Below are 6213 nucleotides of genomic sequence, written 5' to 3'. Positions count from 1 at the left end.
GTCTACCCCAAGATATTCATTGCAGCATGGTTTTCAATACTAAAAAGGGTAAACAAGGCAAAAACTTAATAATAAAGATAATGATTAAATAAACCATGGCATATCCATTTAATATAATACTTCGCAACCATTAAATTGATGTTCACATGGAGTTTGTATTGACATTGGTGATGCTCAGAGCATGTTAAAAAGTAAGATGCATGATATAAGATTTTACTTATATGAATATAGCTAAAATAACAAGCATTGAAATACTATTAGAGGGAAGTACATATTTATAAATAGTGATTTTATATGGGTGGTAGGACTATAGATAATTATTTTTCTTCCTGCATTTTTAAAATGTAATTTAATGAATAGTTACTACTTTTAAAAATGTATGACAAATTATAACAAGAAAAGCAAACATTACTCCCAGTTTAAATGCAAATTTCCAAAGAAATATGACCAATTATGAGTTATCAGTACTTTTCCTGAGCACAAGGACACAGAACAAATTATGAAGCCACCTGAGCTTCTGGGGCCAGGGGAGCATCCAGTGGATGCTGGTTTCTTTAAAGAGAATGACAGGATGTTTTGCCTAAGTCACTGAGATAGAAAGAGATGGGCCACTATAGTGAGAAATAGAAAAATCCACTGGAGATGGTGAAGAACCAGTTTAGATAACTCTTAAACCCGCACCAAGGAAATATCAAGAGAGAGGATTTTTGAGGGGATGCTGATGCACCGGAAGTCCCCCCCGCCCCACCCCAAGGAGGGCTTAGCAAGAAGGGCTTCAGGTACCTTGGAGAGTTTCACGTAGCTGGCAGCTGGGACTCCCTCCAGGACATCCGGGAGACGAGGGACTGGCCCACCTCCAGGATTTGTCTAGTAAAGGATGCTTGGTAAGTTGTAATAAAGCTGCGGATTGACTCTTTCAAGGGTCTGGGTTTTCCCGGCATCAACTGAGACTTCATTCTGCAGCTTAGAGTGACAGTAGGACTTTCTGTTACCTAAGGGACCTGCCTGACTATCTAGTGACGGAGGAGAAACTACCCTTCATGAATACATACAGAATTTTTTTTTTTTAAAAGATGCTTTTGATTGTATTACTTATGCCAATTACATGTGTGTATTTCATCGACAACTTGTGATTTGGCAGGCGACTTTTTTGGCTGTGAATACTGGAATCAGCTAGGTGGACACTCCTGGGAAGACTCGTCAAGGTCCAATTGCACTAGTTCTCAAAGTGGGTCCTGAAGTCTGTAGGGTCACTGAGGCCCTTTAAAGAGACGTGTAAATTCAGAACTGTGTTCATAAGTGTGAGACTTTGGCTTTTCCACGCCGATTCATTCATGAACGTTTTGCAGAGCTTACATGATATGTGATAGAACAGTGAATGCAAAAGCAGGCAGGAGAATACAGTTGCTTGATACTTAGCCAGGCATTAAAGAAATTTGAAAAAATGTAAAACAAATCCATTCTTCTTACTTTTCCTTTCGGAAAACAGTTACTTTTACAAAAATTATCATTTCAGTAACCTATAATGGGTTTATTGTTGGTATTTTAAATAAATACTTTTGAAAAATGTCAGGGTTAATTAAATTCTCTTATGGCAGATATTGATAGATATGTATAACTTACATAAGCAAAAGCTTTTCGAGATCCCCAATAATTTTCAGAGTCCCAGAGACCAAGGACGTTGAGAAATTCTGTACTAATGAAGTAGACAGGGACTCTACGAAGAAGGGCTGCCTCTGCAGACGGAGGAATGCACGTGTGTAAAGTTCCCTCTCACTTTGAAAAGTAAACAAGTTTTTGTCTACGGCCATGCCACCCTGAGCACACCTGATCCCATCTGATCTTGGAAGCTAAGCAAGGTCAGACCTGGTTAGTACTTGGATGGAAGACCAGGTGCTGTAGGCGTTAAAACAAACAAACAAACAAATAAAAATAAAAAAATAAAAAATAAAATTAAATAGTAAGCAGGTTTTGCAACCCATTCTGTGTCACCGAAATGTGACACAGTGGTGGCTGTTTTTCTGAAAGAAGTCTCTGGAGCAGCTCTCGTAACTCAGAAACTCCGGGCAGTGATCAACCGTTAGAAAGCCATCTCACCTCTGTGTATGAGACAGACGCACGTGCTCTGTGTCCATCTCTCGCAGAGCTGCACGGGCAGATGTGAGTGAAGGGCATGCACTTTCATGTGGCTGATCACCTTAATCACATCCTGCACAACGTTGTTAAGTTCAAGTGACAGTTTTCGGCTAGCCGGCATTTCTCTATGGATGACACAGTGCGCAGACTCACATTCAGAAGTGACCTCTTTGACCTGAGCAGTGAAAACCAGTCATGGCAGCCACTTGGTCCGTGCATGCACCGACATAAAGTGACCAATTCAGTCCTCCTGGTGTGTAATCATTCAAAGACTTGAAGAGTCATGCAGCTTTGATGTTGGTTAGAATGAAAAGCGCACATAACACTATGGGAGGTGAACACACAATATATGTGCCTTATGTTAAAATGTACAGCTGAAACTTACTGGATTTCGTTAACTGATGTCACTATAAAAAAAAAGTTATGAAGAAAAAAAGAACTGGTGATGAAATATCTTTACAATACTGAAAAGGGTTGGGAGTAGGGAATATGATTGTTTAAAAAGGCATAGCTTTTATTATGAGTCTGTGACTATGGTGATGATATAGGATTCTATGCATTTGTCAAAAGCCATAGGACTGTACACCTCAGAGTAATTTTTAGTATATGTAAGCAACAAAGAAAAACAGCAATAAAAGCAAACTAGGATGTGGAAGAAAGTTGGAATGCAGACTGTGACAAATGTATTCAATAGCATTAAATTAATGACCTAACTAACTTTAGGAAAAAAAATGTTTTGACTGCATACTCTGACTAAAGATAAAAAACAAAAATAAAAAATACTGTATACAGTGTACTCTAGTTATATTTTTCTAGAGTACAGTGTACTCTAGCTATATTTTTCTTCGCTTAAGATAACAAAGCACCCAATAAACAGTCACTAATTACCTCTAAAAAAAAAAAGTGCACATAACATACCCTCATGCACCTCATCCTCCTGAAAGACAGGTCGCACGAAAACAAACATTGTCCCCTGTCGTCGACATCGGTCGACTCGTCAGCCCGCATCGTGTACCATGGTGGCTCGTGAATCCTCTCTAACAATTGTGCCTCAGTACCCTCTGCTATTTCATCAATTCGTCTAATTACGGTGCCAGCCGAAAGAGGAACACGTGCCACCTTTTAAACTCTCCTAAAAGTTCACAGCAGATGTCTCTAGCAGCAGGATCAACTCTTCTTAGTAAAGGGCTTCTTAGCTCTGGCGCTGTGGTTAGCCAATATGATGCTCTCAGGGCAAACACGTTAAATGAAGTGGTGGCCTTTAATAATTGCTCTGTTCTTCGTGATCACGTTTTTTGTTTTGTTTTGTTTTTTGTTTTTTGAAAAACTCCAAAGGCTTGTCTTTTAATGTGGGGTGCTTGGTCTCCATGTGGCGAAGCAGTTTTGAAGGTTTCATGGCTTCAGTGGATAGCCAGTCACGGTGGCCATATATTATACAAAGCAGGCTTGGAGAATGTGAATCACCTGTTGCAATGAACCCGTAATTTCAGCTGGACTCTTGATATTTTCTTTTAAATGCAGCTTTCTTTTTGTTGGCAGTCTTAGAGTCTTCTGCTGTCTTACCGTTGGTTCTTTCCCTCTTTTCGAAGAAGCTCTCTAGTGACGTTTGTGTTTTACTCATTTGGGCTGGGTTTGGCTTGGGCTTGCCAAAGCTGTGACTGAGACGAGGCAGGAGAGAAGTGGCAAAGGAAATAATGGGCGGGCCACGTGCGGACTAAAGTAAGCATCTGGTTCTGACTTAAAGCCTGCCACCAGATGCAGTGTAATTGTCACTTGCCACTCACTGATAGAGTTTTGATATGAGTCTGCAAGCAGTTGATTCATTATGGTCTCTGTGCAGTCAAACCTCTCTGCTCATGTTAATTAATCTGTATTTGCAGCCACTCCCCAGCGCTAGCATCACTGCCTCAGCTCCAGCTCAGATCATCGGGCATTAGATTCTCAGAAGGGGAACGCAATCTAGATTTCTCACATGCACAGTTCACTGTAGGGTTTGCATTCCTATGAGAATCTCACTCCTGATGATCTGAGGTGGAGCTGAGGCGGTGATGCTAGAGCTGGGGAGCAGCTGCAAACAGATGAAGTTTTTCTTGCTCACCTGCCGCTCACCTGCTGTGCGGCCCGGGTTCCTAACAGGCCACAGACTGGCACCAGTTCGTGGCCCCAGGGGTCGGGGATTCCTGCTTTATAGCGTGCCAGTGCAGCTTGGGTGCAATCATTGAATAGAATATTTGGAGGAGGTAATGTCTTTCCTTTAATAGAGTAGTTAGTCCCTATTTTCATTTAAAAAAAAAACAACCATTATCACATCTCCCTTAGAGCACCTCCATTAGGATAAAATTTCAGTAGCCCTTTGATTTTTCTCAAAAAGTTTTTGAACAACTTCTACATATTTGAAATTCTGCTACTGAGGATAAAAAATGAGTAAGACAAGATCCATTCTCTCCAAAGATTTACCGTGTAAGTGGAGACACAGGAACCCATTCTAGGATTAGGAAATCTTTACTCTTTGATAGTAAAATAAAACTTACTTAATACCTTAACTTAGATTCATCTGATTTGACAGATTGACTTTTATGCACAAAGCACTGAGGGTAGATATTGTTACAGCCGCTTTAAAACTTAATTTCATCCTAACCCTGTGAGTTAGAGTTCCTGGCCTCCTTTACAGAGGTGAAGGGATGAGGGCCCAGGGCAGTGATTTGTCCAAGATCACACAGCCAGGAAGCAAGCAGTCAGATTTATAGCCATGTGATTTTTCAAAATCTAGTATCTTTTCCATCATGCCATTCTTTTAAATGACGTGTTTACTGAATTTTATTTGTTAGGGTGTATTTCAATCTCTGGTGAGTTCTCGGTTCATGAGGAATAATTAATCCTCTTCCAAAATGGCAATGCCATGGGTTGAGTCATAAGACATTCTTCAGTGAGACTAGTCATGGGTAAACATGGACTCTGCAGCATCTTATGGTAGTGCTCTCCTGGCCGAGTTAAACAGGTGTCTCTAAATGTGTGACTAGGTCCTGCCACCAGATCTGGGTGGGGTCGGCACATCCTTACACTGCTATTAGGATAGCCAGCAGCTAAACAGTCATCGTTCTGTAGGACTATTGCAGGATGTTGCCAGAAAAAAATATTAATTGAAATCATGTATACATTTTGATCCGGAATTTTAGACTTCTTGTAAGGAATTAGAAGCATATGTAATATGTATCGATTATCTTCTTATTCTGCTTATTTTTAAAAGACATTTCCCCTAATCACTATAAGCAGCATAAAATTTATTGATCAATAAATGAAAAGTCCTCTGAGGACTGCCTTGGACTCCTGCTGATAGACACAGGTTCCTTAAATATTATCTAACAAGTGCGTCTGTTTCCCAATTTCAGGACGAAAAACAAAAGAATCTCAACATTGAAACTAGATTCCATTTTCTCTTGTAGAAATGCCTTTGAGACTTTTATTCCAGGAGACAAAACACCAAGTTTCTGTGATTAGTGTATGTGTTATACAGTTGGTCTGGAGTTTGAACAGGCTTGTGTTTTTGAATACACTAATGCCTACTTCTTTTAGGTACATTATTTGGAAAAATTAAGAGTTCATCTTTGTTCGTGGAGTGCCACCAGAAGTTTGGTATAAATACTCCCACATTAGCTGGAAGTGTTGAGTGAATTTTCCCTAAGAATAAAAGGTAGAAGGAGACATTAGATTATTCTAGGAAAATCTCACGAGATACAGAGAAATATAATGGCTTTGGGTCAGAACACCTGAACCAAAGGTCTGGTTCTAAATGCAAGACACTTTAATATTGAGCTGCTGTTGGCCTGTGGCAAGTCTCATTGTCTCCATTTATATACTGGTGACAGTAAGACCTGACTGACACAGGTTGCTTATGAGAATGACAATTGACTATGTAAGCTACACATGTCTGAGCAAATATCAACAGTTACTCTTCTGACGATATGAACTTATTTTGCCTTCTTAGATTATTTCATCATTATAGACAAACCCAGCAGAGATTATTGTAGGTCATAAAAGTGTTTGCAAGGGAAACAAAATCAACTCGGCCCTGTAAGG

General features: G+C 39.9%; 1 pseudogene; it reads left to right on the top strand.

The window, feature by feature from the left end:
• The first annotated feature begins 1799 nt into the window (after nt 1–1799).
• On the top strand, nt 1800–1905 carry LOC112478626 (annotated as a pseudogene).
• Nucleotides 1906–6213: the final 4308 nt, after the last annotated feature.

Source organism: Pteropus alecto, unplaced genomic scaffold (assembly GCF_000325575.1).
Source record: "Pteropus alecto unplaced genomic scaffold, ASM32557v1 scaffold61, whole genome shotgun sequence".
Classification (NCBI taxonomy): Eukaryota; Metazoa; Chordata; class Mammalia; order Chiroptera; family Pteropodidae; genus Pteropus; species Pteropus alecto.
This window is presented reverse-complemented; position numbering and strand designations above follow the sequence as displayed.